This window comes from Hippopotamus amphibius, chromosome 17, assembly GCF_030028045.1.
Source record: "Hippopotamus amphibius kiboko isolate mHipAmp2 chromosome 17, mHipAmp2.hap2, whole genome shotgun sequence".
Taxonomy (NCBI): domain Eukaryota; kingdom Metazoa; phylum Chordata; class Mammalia; order Artiodactyla; family Hippopotamidae; genus Hippopotamus; species Hippopotamus amphibius.
The window spans coordinates 43,375,129-43,393,083 of NC_080202.1; the positions used below are offsets into that span (position 1 = coordinate 43,375,129).

General features: G+C 39.2%; 2 protein-coding genes and 1 pseudogene across 2 annotated transcripts in view; 2 read left to right on the forward strand and 1 right to left on the reverse strand.

The window, feature by feature from the left end:
• LOC130839744 (leucine-rich repeat-containing protein 37A3-like) overlaps positions 1 to 17,955 on the forward strand; it is a 198,706-nt gene that overhangs the window by 157,714 nt on the left and 23,037 nt on the right. The gene's annotated exons all lie outside the window — the stretch shown is intronic.
• LOC130839595 (pleckstrin homology domain-containing family M member 1-like) overlaps positions 1 to 17,955 on the forward strand; it is a 74,577-nt gene that overhangs the window by 4,653 nt on the left and 51,969 nt on the right. Inside the window, exons 4-5 of the mRNA XM_057713834.1 lie at positions 11,761 to 11,832; positions 12,347 to 12,417. The gene's annotated coding sequence lies outside the window, so the exon portion shown is untranslated. The remainder of the gene's footprint in view (positions 1 to 11,760; positions 11,833 to 12,346; positions 12,418 to 17,955) is intronic.
• On the reverse strand, positions 5,377 to 6,388 carry LOC130839747 (DNA-directed RNA polymerase I subunit RPA43-like; annotated as a pseudogene).

Below are 17,955 nucleotides of genomic sequence, written 5' to 3' on the forward strand. Positions count from 1 at the left end.
GTGACATTTGGCAATGTCTGGAGGTGGTTTTGCCTGTCAGACCTCTATATGCTGCTGCCACCTAGTGGACAGAGGCCAGAGATGCTGCGAAACATCCAACAGTGTACAGGAGAGCCCCCCACAACAAAGAATTATCCAGCCCAAGACGTCAATAGTGCTGCTTTTCTAGAGAAATAAAGATCACGTCACACAAGTATTTATTGAGCACTTACTATTTTCTCTCTAATGTATGACATATATAGTCATGAAAGTATAAATCATGATATCTTCCACAGTGAGATTTCTTTAAGTATATGGAAGGAGTAGTGCTGTTATGTTTCATCATATATAAATTAGAATTATTGCCAAAGGATAAATGTTCTGAAAGAACATATATTTGTCTTCTTTTGCTTGTGTCTTTTTTTTTTTTTTTTTTTTCTAGAAATCTAGGTTGCAATTTACTCACAGACCTGAGCTTTGGAAAGTTTCAGGCCTGGCATGGAATGCAGTTTTTACATAAGTTGTAAGTGAAATAGAAGATGAATACATGTAAAAAAAATTATATGTGAAAACATCATACAGTTATTGGTTAGCTGGGTGTAAGCCCAGTATGAATTCTGGAAAGTATGTCTTGAGATCCATTTTTTGTTTTTCAAATGAGGAAACTAAGGTACAAAGAGGACAAGAGACTTTTCTAACTCATGTACCTCAAATGCTCTGCTTTCCATAGTACTGAACTTTGGCGCGGGCAATCGAAGGCACCAAGTGAAAACACTCAAATTAGCATTGTCATGGAATCCCAGTGCTGCTGCTCCAATATGCGAATGGTCCGTGAAATGCCACGTTTGAATTTACACTGATTTCCTGGTCAAGTGCAGAGTTCCACACTGCTTCAAGTGTATGCAACACAGAGCTGCAAAGAACTAAGTTTAGCACAGAATTCTTCAGGGAGCAAGAGGTGTGGGTGCTTCCTCAACCATTATTCGCTTCTTTTAAATGATGAAGCAGAAAGAATATGTGAACACCCACCACAGGGCTCTCCCCAGTCTCCCAGAACATTATTTTTCAAAAAGCATGTACCTCTGAAGTGAATTATCTGTGGCCAATAAGAACTTTTGAGGTATGGAAAAAGTTGTTTGTGTTCAGCTGTAGTGTGAAAAGTATAAAGAAAATACATTACTGTAGCCTGATTCTATATGCAGTACCTTCTTTCCTGACTAGTCTTCAATAAGAAATGTGGGTTTTAGACCCCTTCAGCTGAAAAATTCTGTGATTTCTCTGTGACACAAGCAAATCATAGTGGGTATGTTCAATGGCCTGAAGAGGATTTTAGAGATTCAAGGTAAAGAGTCTCCTCTCCACCTGGCTTTGGAAAAGACTCTCTTACCTGTGTTGACTTAAAAAAAATGCACAACGTGAGAGTTTCGAGTTTAATTTTATTTGGGGCAAAATGAGGACTGGGATGCAAAAGAAGAGCCTGGAGACAGCATCCCAGATAGCTCTGAGAAACTGTTCCAGTGAGGTAGGGGGGAAGCTCAGTATATATGTGGTTTTGGTGAAAGAAAAACATGCAATCAAGCACATAGTGTTTACAGAAGTCACTGCTAGTCTCGTGCGGGTTACAGCTAGTCACAAGGAGCAGTCGTCACCCTGAAGGATTTTAGTGTTTTTCTAGATATGAGGAGATACAAGAATTGGGCCCGTAAAGTTGGCTCCTGAAAATATCTAACTATCTAAAGAGGGGTCCTGGCAGTTTTCACAGAGCACAGAGGGCCTCATTTCAGCTCTCCACTCTGAACACCTTTCAGGGAGCTGTTGGCAGTCAGAAGCTGCAGCAGCACATGATTGAATCTTTGTAGTGATAGATGGGAAATGCCAATGGCGAGTGCCAATTGTAGTTGACACCTCTCTTGTGGTTCAGAAATCCAATGTCACACCATTCACTTCAGGTTAATGAAGGTGCTGAGGGCGTGTCTGGAGCTCAGGTAAACAGTTCCCGCAGATGCCAATCTGTGGCGGCCTCCTTCTTCCCCTCATTAGCAACCAGCAGTGGTTGCTAATCCTCAATGTGAAGTATACTTTTTTTCCTGACTTTTAAGTGCTTCTCCTTCATTCACCTACACAGGTCCAGACTGATGGCTTATTTTTGTAAATTCTTTTCGTCGCTTCATCGGTTCTAACAATCCAAGTTCCATGACTTTAGAAAACTAAAGGAATCTACAGTGTCCAAAGAGTACAGAGTACATTCACATGCTGGCTTGTCTGTGGTACATCGATATTGTACCAAGCACATGGGCACTGAGCGAGATTAAGAGGAAACTCCAAGCCTTATCCCTATTATTTACCCCTCGGTTGAGAATATCAATGAGGTAGATGTGGCCACACTGTGAAGGCAAATTGAGCTGGGGTCCCAGAGCTGCCCTAACGCTCCCCCAGTCAGCTAGCATTGGTTTCTAGAAGCTGTGTACACACAAAAGTTTACACTGTTCAGGGTGTTGTCATCACTGTTTGGTAAGTACTGGCATCCTGGCAGCTTCTCAGCTTCAGAAAGGCATACACATTAAAAATGAAAATAACTTGGGTCTGGCCTTTGGGGTGATTTAAGGTGGCTGTTTTATTTGTAAGAGTTCCAAATGTTGAGATTGTCACACCTAGCAACTACTATACTTTTCTTCTCCAACTACATCTTGTTCTTCCCACCTGTATAACAAGGTATCTTCTTTTTCTCAGAAGCATGGTAATTCTCCCGTGCCCTGTAACGTTTCTTTAATACCTACACTTCTTAGGTGCTTATTATGTTCCAGGCACTATACTAAGTACTCGTGCTTATTACACAGGTAAGATAGTGTGCCTAAGGCTTTTAGCATAGTGCTTGGTACGTGGTAAGTGCTGAATACATATGACCTCACAGTTCTATTTTCCCAGCAGTGCTTATTATCCCCATTTTGGGGATGAGGAAACTGAAACTCAGAGACGTTGGATAACTTGCTAGATTCACACTGTTGATAAGTGGCAGAACCACTTCTGAGCTTTGCAAGCAATTGTCTACGCAGCTCTTCATTTCCTTGTGATAGAAGCTAAATAATGACCACTTGGCTTTTTCTGCATTGCATCTTGAAGTTGGCTTCTAACTTGAATAGGCCCTTTAGAGCAGAGAGCTTTTTCCCTGTGAGACTTTAACGCCTCTGGAGCTCCTAGCCGTGCGACCTCTGGGCATCCCCAGAGTTTCTGCCAGTGGCCAGTGGAGATATGACATCATTACTTCTGTTTGGTTTTTTTCATAAATTTATTTATTTATTTATGTATTTATTGGCTGTGTTGTGTCTTTGTTGCTGCGCGAGGGCTTTCTCTAGTTGTGGTGGGCAGGGGCTATTCTTTGTTGTGGTGCATGGGCTCTAGGTGCACGGGCTTCATTAGTTGTGGGACATGGGCTTAGTAGTTCTGGCTTGCGAGCTCTAGGTGCAGGCTCAGTAGTTCTCGTGGATGGGCTTAGTTGCTCTGCATCATGTGGGATATTCTGGGACCAGGGATCAAACTGGTTTCCCCTGCATTGGCAGGCAAATTCTCAACCACTGCACCACGTGGGGAGTCCCAACATCATTACTTCTGAGCACCTACTCTGAGCCCAGCCTATGCTAGGTGCTTTGCATACACTCTTTTCATTTCATCCTCAAATTGCCTTATGAGGTAAATGGTACTAAGTAAGTCTCAGAGATGTTCATTACTCAAGTCACTGTACCAGACAGTGACAGCCAGAATTCAAACCCAGGTCTGCCTGATTCCACAGCCCTTGCATCTTCCTCTGTTCCTCACTGCCAGGGACTCTACTTCAAGGCTATTCTCAGAATTTGGCTTAAGATACAGATTCAGAATTTCAGATTCTTTTTTTTTTTTAACTTTAACATTTTATTTACCCCAGTGTACCAAAATATTATAATCTCACCAATATACAAAACTGAGATATTTCACATTCTTTGTACCTCTTCAAAATCTGATGTGTATTTTATACTGATACCTCATCTCAATTTGGACTAGCCACATTTTGGGGGCTAAATACCCACATGAACCTAATGATAAGGAAAGACACTGGCCTGCATATTTCCATTGTCTGGCACATGTGCTAGGAGACAAACACTGTGAATGACTGCCTCTCTGCAAATTCTATCATTACAGATTTGGATATACTACTACCAGAACTTATACGTTAACAAACAGTAAACAATGAAAGAACAGTCCCATGGCTGATACTAGATAAATGACAGTGCAAATGGCTGCCATGGAGCACAACTAACAGCAAGTAGACAGTCTTCTTTTTCTTTGTAGCACAACAATTAGTAATTGTGTGTATTTTCGTACTTGAATTGTGTATGTGCATCTGTTTCTCCTGACGTTCTGTGAGGGAAGGAATTATTTCTACCTTGTTTGCCATTATACTCCTGGACCTTGGTAGAATGTGTTACACATAGTAGATCATCAAATACCTGTTAAATGAATGAATACGACCTTGCATTGATTATCAGGCTGAATCAGCTTGTCATTTCATCCTTCTATATTTTCCAGTAGTTAAGACATATTCCCCATTTTCTCTGTGAAAGCTATGAATAGCTGTTTTCTCTTCGTAGTAATTTGTAGTAGCTTAACTCAAGTATTAAAAATACAGAAATTCCCCACTAATCACATTTATCCTGTCTTCATCAGACTCTCCTCCAAAACACAACAGGCACAAACGAACAAGTGTAAGAAAACAGCCTCTCCACCAACCTCTTAGACTGAGAGAAAAAGGAAAACACACATGCACCTAGAAGGGAAGAATAGTGAATATTGTTTCCTGCCACACACTGAGTAGTGGCAAGGTTCTTCAGAGCTCTGGAAACTTCAGAAACTCCTTTGGCAAACCATTCTAAGTTAAACAGACAACAGAAATACTGTAGTAGCCATGATAAAAGAAATCCTAAAACTGGCAAATGCCTTGAATTTTAAACAAAGTAAAGTAACATGGCATGTAACATCATAACTAAATGTGAAACCTGTAACAACAACAAAAACAAAAACCCAAGCTCAAAACTCATTCTTTTATAATACAATGTTAATTCATATTATGAAGTCCTTTTGTTAGTCTTGAAACTAAAAATCATTTTATTTAGACTATATACTGGAAGAAGGAAAGAGCTGAGTGAGGGCAGCTCTTACCTTTCTATTCTGTATAAAATGGCACTTGAATAATACTGGTATTTCCCAAATTATCAGTTTTTTAATTTTAGTACCCAAAGCTCAACTCCTAACCAAATGTTCCCTGTTTTGCAAACTACCGGAATACAAAGCATTTAATAATTCAAACTTTAGTCATCTATTGTGTGTAAATCAATTTTTAAAAACCCTAATCATATTTAAAATGCACTAAAGAAAATTGCTTTTCCCTTTTCTTTTTAGTGCATGTTCCAAAAGTGGTGTAAATTCAGTCTCCTCACTGTGCTTTCTTTTCTTTTTTTTCTTTTTATGGTCACTTTGATAACCACTGGAGTCACTGCCTTGGAAAACAGGGTCCTGGTCCTAATCTTCCTGGTGCTTTTTCTTCTTCTTCTTCTTCTTCTGCTCTTCCTCCCAGAGGCCATTCACACTGTTATTAATCTGCAGGTCTGTCTCTTCCTTCACGGTAACATCTGTGAGCTCTGTGGTACCACCTTCCACTTCCAATGGCTCTGGGTCTCTCTTCTTTTTCTTCTTCTTTGGAGGTTTTTTGACAGCTTCTTCCAATGCCAGTTTCTGTTACTTCTTCAGAAACTGTGGAGCACTTGGTTTGTAAACTAGTGCTATTTAGTTTTCCCCGAATGCAGAATACTCCAGCAGCATCTGAGTCTAAACGAAATACTTCAAATTCTAGTTCATCACCCACATTTATCTCCAGAGTCTGCCACTACTCGGCTGGCATCTGCTCAGATTTAGGGATGGAGGCATTGAAGCACCCATGTACTAAACAGCCAATGTGGCTGGAAGACACTTTATTAATTGTACCCACAAGTTTTTGTTCTGGTTCAGGGCAGAAAATAACAAAATCTGCTTCGATGTTAAGATGAATGTGTCCTTGATCATCATAAATATCTCCTAATTCACCCACTACTTTGATGTTATCATAAGCAATGGGTACACCTAAAAGGCTCTCGGAATAGTGCAGGAGCTCCGCATCAAGCTATTCTCGAATACCGGTGCCTTTCCTGTTGAGGCAGCGCGGCGACAGTGCGATATGTCTTCGGTGCGGCCCCACCACCAGGCAGGAGTAGTGGCTATTCACGAGCACACAAGCGGCCCCATAGGCAGGGAATTCAAGGCAAGGCAAGGCGCCGGCGGGTCCCACCACCGGCCCTTCTGAGGCCGCCTTCTGCTGGGGAGCTGCTGAGCAGCCCGCAGCCATGCGGCTTGTTAGGTTTCCCAGAATTTCAGATTCTTTCGGCTTTTCCTCCTGAGAAAGGGTTTACATGATGCAGTTGGACATCCTGTATTGCAGAGCCTCTCATGGGGAGCCATGTTCTCATGGCTCATGGACCTATGTAGATGAATAACGGAAGAGCGTTACTCCATCCCAAAATACTTCACACATGTTGGAACAGGGTCTAGGTCACTCTGCTTATTTCTTTGACTGCCTGCCCCCTGCCTTGGGATTCTAGCATAGATATTTTGGAGTTGTCTTATTTTAAATTTATTTTCACTGCCTGCTTTGGACATTTTTTCAATTAAAGCTCTTAGGATTTCTGTACGTTCAGGACAGTGATGACATGCTTCAGTCCTCAGTTCTTCTGTGTCTCCTCAGTTAATAGAAAGGAAATGTAGTCCATCTGTCTGGACCTGTATAGAAGAATGTGGAGAAAAAAAATAGCAGGGAAGAAGTGTTCCCTTATTTTGTGAGCTTCCTTTAATCTGTCCCATTGTTCTACAGCAAAAGGCTCATGCAGAAACATCTGAATTTTCTTCTTCAAATAAGATATATTTTTAAGAACCATTGAGAAGAACATTTTTTAAACTTTGACTCTGAGATGGTCTTTTGAGGCTGATAAACACTGTTGCCACGTTTTACTTCTGTAAAGATAAGCTCATAAATATCAAAAAGGCAATGGACTAGGAGTCAGCATACCTTTTATCTGTAAAATGAGGAAATTGAAGCAAAATGGAAATAAGCTCTAGTGCAGTGTCCACTGTGAATCTAAAACCATCTGTGCTGTGGTTTGTGGGAAATCAGTTGCTGTAGGGTCCCCAAATTGAGCTGTTGACTCCGTTCTCACTCATTCTCCCCGTTGCCCAGGCACAAACTTAGTGAATAAAAGATGGCACTAAAGACAGGAGGAAATAGGATAATTTGGCCCCATAGTTTGATTTCATTAGGGATAAACACAAGGATATTACTCTGTTAGAGAAGGGCTGCTTGGTTGAGAAGAAACACTGAGCTTATGGGACCAAGGCCATGGACCTCTAAAGAAAAGTGAAGGGTTAGAGGACTGCGATAATTTTGGAGGAAGGAGAACACACTGCTAAATTGTTTTGACTCATATTGCTTTATAGTCATTCTTGATGACTGGGGAAAAGTGGGCAAAGGAAGATGCAGAGGTGAAGGTATTTACTTGCACAGGAGCACGCCAGTAATCTGGCAGGATTTAATGCCAATTTTTTTCTCAAAGCCTCAAAGTTTGAGGAACTGTGCTTAACCAGACATGTGACACTCCCATTCTTTCTAACATTATCATACTGGCTATTAACTGAGTGTTACAAATCAAACAAGTTTAATTGTAATAAGAAAATCTAGAAGAATGGGCTACAGTAGGAAGCATAGGGGACTTCCCAAGGCAAGAACAAGCTGCATGGCTCCCAGCCTCACCACTGACCGCCTCTGACCTTGGTCACGGAGCAGTCTGAGCCTTCACTCCTGCTTTCTCCATCTGCCAACATGTTTGGTCTGCAGCCAACTGGTGTTCTGTATTTCACAAGATACTTTTTTTTTTCTTGAGATATAATCCACGTAACGTGAAATGGGACATTTTAAAGTAAATGATTCAATAGACAGACAGTTTCATCAGTTCCACAAAGAGATACTACACCCATGAGCTATCACTCTCCATTTCTTCCTCCTCCCAGGCCCTGGCAACTACGAATTTGCTTTCTGTTTCTACAGATTTGCCAATCCTGCACACTTCATACAAACAAAATATGCAATATGTGGCTTTTTTGTGTATCTGGCTTCTTTGACGTAGCGTTATTTCCAAGGTTCATCCATGTTGTAGCATATAGCAGTACTTCACTCCTTTTTAAGGCTGAATGATATTCCATTGTGTAGATATGCCACGGTTATTCTTCCATCCATCAGTTCATAGACATTTGTGTTGTTTCCACTTTTTGGCTGTTATGAACGATGCTGCTTTGAACATTCACAAGTTTTTGTTTGGACATAGTTTTTAAAATCTTTCTTGGGTGTATACCTAGGAGTGGAATTACTGGGTCACAGGATAAGTGTAAGTTGAACTTTCTAAAGGACCTGCCAGACTGTTTCTTGCAGTGGCCGCACTATTCCCACCAGCAATGTATGAGGTTTCCAGTTTCTCCATATACTCGCCAGCATTTGTTATTGTCTGTTTGATTATAGCCATGTTAGTATTAAGTATCAATAGTATCTCATTGTGGCTTTGATTTGTACTTCCGTAATGATTTAAGACATTGAGCATCTTTTCATATGCTTATTGGCCATTTGTATATCTTCTTTGGAGCAATTTTAAAATTACTTATCTTTTTATTGAGTTGTAAGTGTTCTTTATATTTTCTGGATGTTCTGAATACTAGACCTTTATCAGATATATGAGTGGCAAATATTTTCTCCCATTCTATGTGTTTTTTCACTTTCTCGATAGTGTCCTTTGAAGCAGGAGCATTTTTAATTTTTATAAAGTCCATTTCATCTATGTTTCCTTTGGTTGTTTGTGCTTTGGTATCATATCTAAGAAACTGCTGCCTAATGCAAGGTCATAAAGATTTATTCTTGTGTTTTCTTCTAAGAGTTTTACAGCTTTAGCTCTTAGATTTGGATATTTGATCCATTTGGAGTTAATTTTCACATATGGTGGGACGTGGAGGAGTCCAGCTTGCTTATTTTGTGTGTGGATGTACACTTGTCCCAGCATCATTTGAAAAGACTGTTGTTTCCACATTGAGTTGTTTTGGCCCCCTTGTTGAAAATCAATAGACTATAAATGTGAGGGTTGACTTCTGTACCGTCAATTCTGTTCCATCGATTTACATGTCTATTCTTATGCCAGTACCACACTCTGACTGCAGTAGCTTTGAACTGAGTTTTGAAAGCAGGATGTGTGAGTCCTCCCACTTTGTTCTTTACCAACATTGTTTGGGTTATGCGGTTTCCTTGAACGGCCATATGAATTTTAGAATTCGCTTCGCAATTTCTGGAAAGAAGTCAGCTGGGATTTTGATAGAAATTGCACTGAAATCATACGCCAATGGGAAGTAGTGAAATTTTAATAATATTCTCTTCCGATCTGTGAACACAGCGTGTCTTTACATTGATTTAGATCTTCTTCAATTCTTTCAACAGCTTTGTACTTTTCAGTGTGACTCTTGCACTTATTTGGTTAAATGTTTTCCTGAGTACTTTATTTTTTTGATGCTGTTACACATGGAATTGTTTTCTTAATTTCATTTTTGGATTCCTCATTGCTGGTGTATAAAAATACAGCTCGTTTTTGCATATTGATCTTCTATCCTGCAACCTTGCTGAACTCCTTTATTAATGCTAGCAGTTATTTCCGTAGATTCCCAGGAATCTGTCTTGTGGTCGTCCAGCTTCCCAGCAATATGTGGGGACATTTCAAAGTCTCTGTGGACATCTCATTCCTCAGCTCTTTTTTTTAAGCGTTTTGGTTAGGCTGTTTTTTGCCCCAAAGTGTCATCCATTGCCTCATGCAACTGCCATGTTAAAGTATTTACTTGAAAATGTGTTCCAAAACTGCCACCTGAGGAGAGACTTTTCGCACAAGGCAGCTCTCAGTCAGGTCAAAGGCAAGGCTTTCAAGTGAGGTCTTCCAGGGAACCACCAGACATGTAAAACAATGGCAGTTCGTTGGGAATGAGGCTTTGAAGGACCTCCCAGTCCATTCTGCCCCCTCTGGTACCAGGGATGTGGGCTATTTTTCAAGGCTACCACTGGCATGGAGAGCAAAGGTCAAGGACAAATTAAAGCAACACAGATCTCATTGTTCTTATAGAAATTCATTCATTTTCTTTGATAAGTTGTTCCCTTTGCTGTTTGCTGCAAGCCCATTGGTTAAATTGCCCGAGTTCAGAAAAAGTTGACTCTGACCCATTTTTGCCAGTTTTGTTGTTGTTGTTGCTTTTAGGGAGGGACGAATTTTCAGATGTCCTTACTCCATCATTTTTACTGATTTGCCTGCAACATTTTAAAAAATCTCTAAAGTCTCAGTGAGCATAGGCTAATTAAATATTTATCATGGGAGATGATTGAGGAAAAGAAATAAAAAGAGAAAATAGAATTCTCATAGATGCTCTCCCACATGGGCAGATGAAGTTTGAAAATGTATTTCTGTATTTATTGCTCTCAAAATTAAGGTTAAAATAACAGTTATTTTAACCCCCCTGCTCTTTTTTTTAATACAGGTTAAACACAGGCTTTAGAATCAGAACTGAGTTCAAATTCCAGCTCTGCTTCTTAGCTTGATGACTTAGGACAAGTTATATAATTTCTCAGTCCCTCAGTTTCCTTAATTGTTAAATGGGGTAATATATCTATCACATAAGGTTACTGTGAAGATTAAATGTGAAATACTGATCACAGATGCCTGGCAACCCAAAAGATATTAGTTGTGATAATTATCTTTATAATATTCTACCAAAATGTGCTAATATTTCTTGAGTAGAATTAACCTAAAGGCAGATTTTGTTTTCTTTCTTCCTGATTCTTTTGGTTCTTCCCCCCCCCCCCGCCCCCCCATTTGCTTTAGAAAATCTATTGCAGCATTTTGGAATAAAAACTTGTTCCCAAAAATGAATTTGTTCACTTATTGATGTATAAACAAAATGTTATTTATTTATTCAACAACCATTTATTAAATACCTAGTAAAGAATAGGCACTATGTCAGGCACAGGGATAACAATGAAAATGAAGTGTGGTTCCTGCTCTCAAGATGCTGATAATCTAGGAGACTGACAAGTAAGCAGGTGATTACATACACAGGAACAAAGGCTCTGATACAAGGATACACATGGGACTCCATGATGGCAGTATGGCTTTCACCAGTTCCTCTTGGATTTATGTCTTCTTCTTTGGCTCCAGAATGAAGGAATTGGTCCTCTTTTTGTCTTTAACTGGGTAGTTTAAACCATGAAATTTAAAAAAATTTCTAGATATGAAAGAAAAACACCTGGAATTACAGAAGACACTAGAAATAGTATTTCTTACAGAGCAAGGGCTTCCTAGCAGCATAGTCACTTCTAGGATTTTTGACCTGAAAAGTTCCTTGGCATATTTGTTCTTTGTTATCCACTTTTTTCCTGTTGTTTTTTTCTGTTTCTCTTCTCCACTTTATCATCTAGAGACCTGGGTAGTTCCCAAAGCAAGAATGCTTTATGGATTCTAAGGGTGATTCATAGGTAAAGACAGAAAATGATTTTGTTTTTACCTTCAAGTTCCATACCAAAAAAAAAAAATGAATGTAAGCTTTCATGGAAGTAATTGAAAATGCCAATAATTTTAATTCCATCCCATTTTCCAGAATTCTGAATCGTAATCCTTTGACAACAGTTGAAGATTCTTACCTTTTTAAATTGCCAGCACTAAAATATTTGTAAGTATTGCAGTTTCATGGCTCATGAGATAATTTCTGTTCTTTTCTACTTTCCTCATAGATTGAGTATTTTGGCTAAAAAGCCATAATTTAAATTTTAACTGGGTTATTGAAAGAAGAGTTATTGGCAAAGAAAAAGATTAAGAAAGAATGTATATGCGTAAGACAGCCAGCAGAGGAAGCGAACAGTGTTGAAGAGCACATATAGATATGGAACATGTAGATGCATGCAGGACTATTGTTTATCCCAGAAAGCAAAAAAAAAGAGTGATCAAAAGAGGTAGATGCAATTGAAAACAAAAAATTAGGATAATAAAACAAAATTGTACTATTCAGCAGCAAGGTCATTAATATGATGATGCAAATTTAAATTTCTTCCCTAAGAGCTGTTTGGAATTACCAGCTATGGCAAATAAGAAGCCAGAATTGAAGGAATCACATGTTAAGTATCTTTTTGAGTTTAGAATTTTTGTCTTTGGATTTATGTCATTGCATGTTTGGGCTTCTCCTTCAGAGACATGGGAAGAACACAAGTGTCACAACAGTTGAAAGCATCCTGATGATGACCCTTGAATTGGAGAAAGTGTAAGTTGATTTTCTTACATTTATTTTCACTCAATTGTTTTTATAGGCTTTTTTTCATTATTTTCTTAAGTCAGATTTCTTTACGTACGAGGGTGAGTCAAAAATTCTCTGTACTCTGGCTGTAGAATTTATGGAAGTTATAACACAACCGGAGGAGTGTGGATAAATTTTGAATGAATTTTCATTGAATGAAATTCACTGTTTCTAAATATACAGTTTGATGTGTTTTGACAAACGTATAGTTCTGTAGCCACCACCACATCTGAGATATAGAAAACTTGTGCACTCCCAAAGACGCCTCATGTCCCTTTGCAGTCAATCCAACCTCCTCCCACTACCAGCCCCTGGCAACCACCCGTCTGATTTCTGTCCATGTAGCTTTGTCTTTTCCAGAATATCTTATTAATGAAATCATGTGGTATGTGGCCTTTTCTTTTTGGCTCCTTTCACGTAGCCAGTCTCTTTGGAGAGTCATCTATGTTGTTGCAGCTATCAGTATTTCATTCCTTTCTATTGCTGAGTAGTAGTCTAGTTGTGTGGATATACAGGTTGTTTACACATTCATCATTTCATGAACATTTGAGTTTTTCTCGTTTTTTTGACTGTTATGAACAAAGCCTCTAAAAACACTCACGTGTGTGTGAACATGTTTTCATTTCTTTGGTGTAAAATCCCTAAGGGTGGGTTGCTTCATCATATGCTAAGTGCATATTTAACTTCTTTAAAAACTGCTACAGTGTTTTCTAAAGTGGCTGTGCCATTTTGCTTTCCCACCAGCCCTCTGTGAGAGTTGCAGTTGCTCCACATCTTCATCTGATCCTTGTATTTGTTTTTTAACAAAGTTTAGCCTTTCTAGGAGGTGTGTAGTTGCATCTCATTGTGGTTTTCACTTGCTTTTCTCTAATAGCTGATGATGTTGAATGTCTATTCATGTGCAAATATCTTTTTAAGTGAAGTGTCTATTCAACTCCATTTTTAATTGGCTATTTATATTGTTTTAAGTGTGCTTTATATATAAAGCAATGGAAAAAGTCCTTTAAGATACGTGTTTAATAAATTTCTTCTCCCAGATTGTAACTTACCTTCATTGTATTAATGTGTCTCAGAAGACCAGAAGTTTTAAAATTTTGATGAATTCTAAGTTAGCATTTTTTCTTTTTTTTAATATTTATTTATTTATTTGGTTTTACTGGGTCTTAGTGGTGGCAGGTGGGCTCCTTAGTCGCAGCTCAGGGGATCCTAGTTATGGGTCACGGGCTTCTTAGCTGGGGCCTGTGAATTCTTAGTAGTCGCATGTATGTGGGATCTAGTTCCATGATCAGGGATCAAATCCGGGCCCCCTGCATTGGGAGGTTAGAGTCTTAACCACTGCACCACCAGGGAAGTCCCTTAGCAATTTTTCTTATATGGTTTGTGCTTTTTTGTGTCTTATCTAAGAAACCTTGTCTGAGACCCATTGTCTAATCCAGAATCACAAAGATTTTCTCCTGTTTTCTTCCAGAAGTTGTATAGTTACATTTAGGCCTATGATTCATTTGGAGTTAATTTTCATATATGGTGTGTGGGAAGGTTCAAATTTCATTTTTTTTACATTTTAAAAAACTATGTTTGTAGGGCCCTATTGTGACAATTTATTACTCAGCTGACAGCACCTTAAATTGTGCCACCCGCCCTCCAATATGGCAAGCTAATAGAAACTTCCTGTTATGGCAAGACTAGTTGAGGGGATTGCATGAGATTAGTATGGGGAAAGGGCCCTGCATTTAGCAGTCTGTTCCAACCATCTTTGTCAGGTCAGCTGACAAGTGACTGTCTTCACCACACTGTCAAATCTGTTGGTCACTGCTCTAGCTTCATCTTCCTCAGCCTCCCACAGCACCTGCCACAATCTCGATCCCTCTCTTATCAGCTCGATGCCTTCCTCTCTGGGTATTCAAAATTATTTCCCTATATAGCTACACTACTGTTAATACACAGTAGTGAAGAAATTAAATTCCTACACAATAATATGACCTCATAAAGAGTTGCTATGCAGATTTCCCCAATTGTCTCTATTATATAATATTTATTTTAACAGCTCTTTGAGGTGTAATTGACATACAATAATCTGTGTTCACACACACGCACATACATATACACCATGAAGGCATCACCAAAGTCAAAATGTTCATCATCTCAAAAAATTATAATATCTCTTTGGAATTCTTCTTTCCCATCATTCCTTGCCCTTCCCAACCCCCATGCAACCATTGATCTGCTTTCTGTTTGCATTTTCTAGAATTCTATATAAATGGAATCATACAGTGTATACTCTTTCTAACTGGCTTCTGACTCAGCATGATTATTTTAAGGTTCATCCCTATTGTTGTATATGTCAATATTCATTTCTTTTTCTTGCTGAATAGTATTCCATTATACAGATATACCACAGTTTATCTATTCACCATGAATGGACATTTGAGTTGTTTCAGTTTTTGTCTGTTACAGATAAAGTTGCTATGAATGTTTGTGTACAAGTCTTTGTATGGATGTATACTTCCATTTCTCTTGGGTAAATACCTGCCAGTAGAATGGCTGGATCATTAGTAGGAGTATGCTTAAGTTATTTTGTTTGTTTGTTTTCTGGTTTTAATTTATGTTTTGTTTATTTTTTTGGCTGTGTTGGGTCTTTGTTCCTATGCATGGGCTTTCCCTAGTTGCGGTGAGTGGGAGTTACTCTTCTTTGCAGTGCGAGGACTTCTCAGTGCAGTGGCTTCTCTTGTTGTGCAGTCCATGCTGTAGGTGCATGGGTTTCAGTAGTTGTGGCATGCAGGCTCAATAGTTGTGGTGCATGGGCTTAGTTGCTCTGCAGCATGTGAGATCTTCCTGGCCCAGGGATGTATCCTGTGTGCTCTGCATTGGCAGGTGGATTCTTAAGGACTATGTCACCAGGGAAATCCCAATTCCAGTGCTCATATTCTTTTGTGTAGATCCATATTTCAATGTTATTATTTTTCCTTCTGCTTAAAAATACTTCTTTGAGCATTTCTTATAGTGGAAGTCTACTAGTGATTACATCTTTCAGCTTTTGTATGTCTGAGATAGTCTTTTTTTTTTTTTTAATTTATTTTATTGGCTGTGTTGGGTCTTTCTTGCTGTGCACGGGCTTTCTTTAGTTGCCATGAGTGGGGGCTAACTCTTCATTGTGGTATGCGGGCTCCTCATTGCTGTGGCTTCTTTTGTTGTAGAGCACAGGCTCTAGGCATGTGGGCTTCAGTAGTTGCATCACATGGGCTCAATAGTTGTGGCTCACGGGCTCTAAATGCAGGCTCAATAGTTGTGGCACATGGGCTTAGTTGCTCCACAGCATGTGGGATCTTCCCGGAGCAGGGATCGAACCCACGTCCCCTGCATTGGCAGGCGGATTCTTAACCACTGCGCCACCTAGGAAGCCCTGAGATAGTCTTTATTTAGCTTTTGTTTTGAAAGATCTGGGTATAGAATTCTAGCTTGATAGAATTCAATTCACTGCTTTAAAGATGTTATTTCACTGAGTTCTCATTTACATTGTTTCCAACAAGAAGTCTGCTGTCATTGTTATCTTTGTTCTTCTGTATGTAGTGTATAGTTTTTTCCTCTGTCTGCTTTTAAATTTGTTTCTTGCTGGTTTTCAGTAATTTGAGTATTATTTGTACCTTGGTGTAGTTTTGTCCACGTTTCTTATGCTTAAAGTCCATTGATCTTCTTGACTTTGTGGGTTTATACTGTTTACCAACATGGAAAATTTTTGCCTATTATTTCTTCAAATTTTTGTATTTCTCCTCTCCTTCATGGACTCTAAGTACACATATATTAGACCACTTGAAATCGTTGCACAACTCACTGATGCTCTATTCATTTTTGTTGTTTTGTTTCATTACTCTCTGTGCGTCATTTTGGATACTTCCTGTTGCTATGCCTTAATGTTCACTGACCCTGTCTTCTGCAGTGTCTAATCTGTCATTAACCTCATGCAGTGTCTTTTGCATTTAGACATTGTTTTCAATCTCTAGAAGCTCAATTTCGGTCTGCTTTACATCTTCCATGTCTCTTTAGTCTGGGTTTTTTAACATATGAAGTACAGTTATAGTAACTGTTTTTCATACATAATAACTTTTAAGTGTTCTTTTCTGTGAAATATACCATCTGTATAGATTATGGGTTAGTTTTGATTGATTGCCTTTTCTCCTCAATGTGGGTCATATTTTCCTGCTTCTTTGCGTGCTTGGTTATTTTTCATATGATCCCAGATACTGTGAATTTTAGTTGATTGTGTGCTATATATTTTTATATTCCTATAAAATGCTTGGGCTTTGTTTTGGGTGAAATTAGGTTATTCAGAACAATTTTATTCTTTTATGTCTAGTTTTTAAGATCCATTGGGCAGGACTCCAAGTAGCCTTCAGTGTAGCACTCATTATTTGCAGCTACTGAGGCAAGACCTTTCTGAGTATCATGAGGTTTTCCAGTCTGACTTGTAGGAACAGGTACTATTCCCAACCTGGTGTGATATCCAGTTATTCTTATTATTAATCCTTTCATGTGGTTCTTCTCCTGGCATCAAGGAATTCCTCACATCAATGCACTGACCAATACTTTGTTGAGTACTCAAGAGATCCCTCTGCATATCTCGAGAGTTCTTTGTCTGTGCACTTCTTTCGTCTCTAGTACTTTGCTTTGTGGACTCTAGTCACCATTGTTTTCCCAGACTCTCAGCTCCATTTCCTCAGTCAGGGAGTCCATGAGTCTTTGCCTGGGTTTCTTTCCCCTCTACCATGACTTGGAAACTCTCCTAAAGAAGGAAGCTAGGCTGGGACGTCCCTGGTGACACAGTGGTTAAGAATCCGCCTGCCAATGCAGGGGACACAGGTTTGAGCCCTGATCAGGGAAGATCCTACTTGCCGCGTAGCAACTGAACCTGTGCTCCACAACTACTGAAGCCCATGCACATAGAACTCATGTTCCACAACAAGAAAGCAACCATAATGAGAAGCCCCGCACTGCAACGAGTAGCCCGTCCTCGCCACAACTAGAGAATAGCCCGCGCAGCGACAAAGACCTAAACGCAGCCCCAAATAAAAAGTAAATAAAAATAAATAAAAGTAAAAGAAGTAAGCCAGGGCAGTCTTAGGGATCTCTTTATTTCCCATCTCTTGGAGATCATGGAACTTTATTGCCTGACGTCCAGGTTCTTGAAAGCTTGTTTCCTATATTTTGTGCCATATTTTCACACTTTCAGGTGGGAGGTTAAACTGGTGCTTGTTACTTCATCTTGGCCAGAAGCCAATAACATTCTTTAAGTCTGGTTTGTTTTGATACAGGGTCCAATCAAAGATTAGGCTTTGCAGGTCATGTCTCTGATTCCATTAATCTAGATATTTCCCTACTATTTCTTCTTTTTGGTCTTTTATGACATTGGCATTTTTGAAGAGTCTAAGCCACTTGTCTTGTAAATTGCCCCACAATCTGGACTTGTGTTTCCTCATTAGATCCAAAGGAAACATTTTGGGAAAGAATACT